The sequence below is a fragment of the Mastomys coucha genome, unplaced genomic scaffold (assembly GCF_008632895.1).
Source record: "Mastomys coucha isolate ucsf_1 unplaced genomic scaffold, UCSF_Mcou_1 pScaffold13, whole genome shotgun sequence".
NCBI lineage: Eukaryota > Metazoa > Chordata > Mammalia > Rodentia > Muridae > Mastomys > Mastomys coucha.
This window is the reverse complement of record NW_022196895.1, coordinates 54428268-54428922: the sequence shown is the minus strand read 5'-3', so window position 1 is coordinate 54428922 and position 655 is coordinate 54428268. Positions and strand designations below refer to the sequence as shown.

Genomic DNA, 655 nt, shown 5'->3' with positions numbered 1-655 from the left:
CCAGGATTAAAGTCTTAAAATATTACCTTTCAGATCCGGGTTCTATTCCATGAAGATATATTTCTCATGGGATGATACAAGAATGGATGGGGAGAGTAAGCTTGGCTACAAATGGACAAGGCAGATGAGTGTGGTGTAGCTATTGGCTCCTTCCCTCCCTTGGAAGCTTGCATGACACCTTCTGGTACCACAAGAACAGTCCTCAGGAAGGAAGCTTTCTGCTCAGATACTCTGGCTCCTGTGTCTACAGTATATGGTCTCTTAATTTCTGCTCAGATACTCTGGCTCCTGTGTCTACAGTATATGGTCTCTTAAGGAATAACGACCTATCTACAACCTCTGAGAGGCCACCAAGGGCAACAGTAACAGCCTGCAGGGTTTTGGGACTCTTAGGTTTCCTGACCAGCAGCTAGTAAGGTGCCCATGAACTCCAACAAGGAACAACAGTGCAATAAGTGAAATAACTCACATTTCAGTTGCAACCAAAGGTTAGATAATTGGATTTTAAGAACTTCTCAAAAAGAGGAAAACTCTGTCTTGTACTAGAAATGTATCCAACTACCCAGAGCTAGTGAGGTCCTGAATCTTATCAAGTTTCTATCAATTGCCACCTTATTAAACCGGTATAATTCCTAACTGTATTCTAAACATTTAG

The 655-nt window shown here is 42.0% G+C and overlaps 1 protein-coding gene across 1 annotated transcript in view; it reads right to left on the bottom strand.

Moving 5' to 3' along the window:
- The window catches only part of Slc27a6 (solute carrier family 27 member 6), a 64216-nt gene that overhangs the window by 1231 nt on the left and 62330 nt on the right, over positions 1–655 (bottom strand). The gene's annotated exons all lie outside the window — the stretch shown is intronic.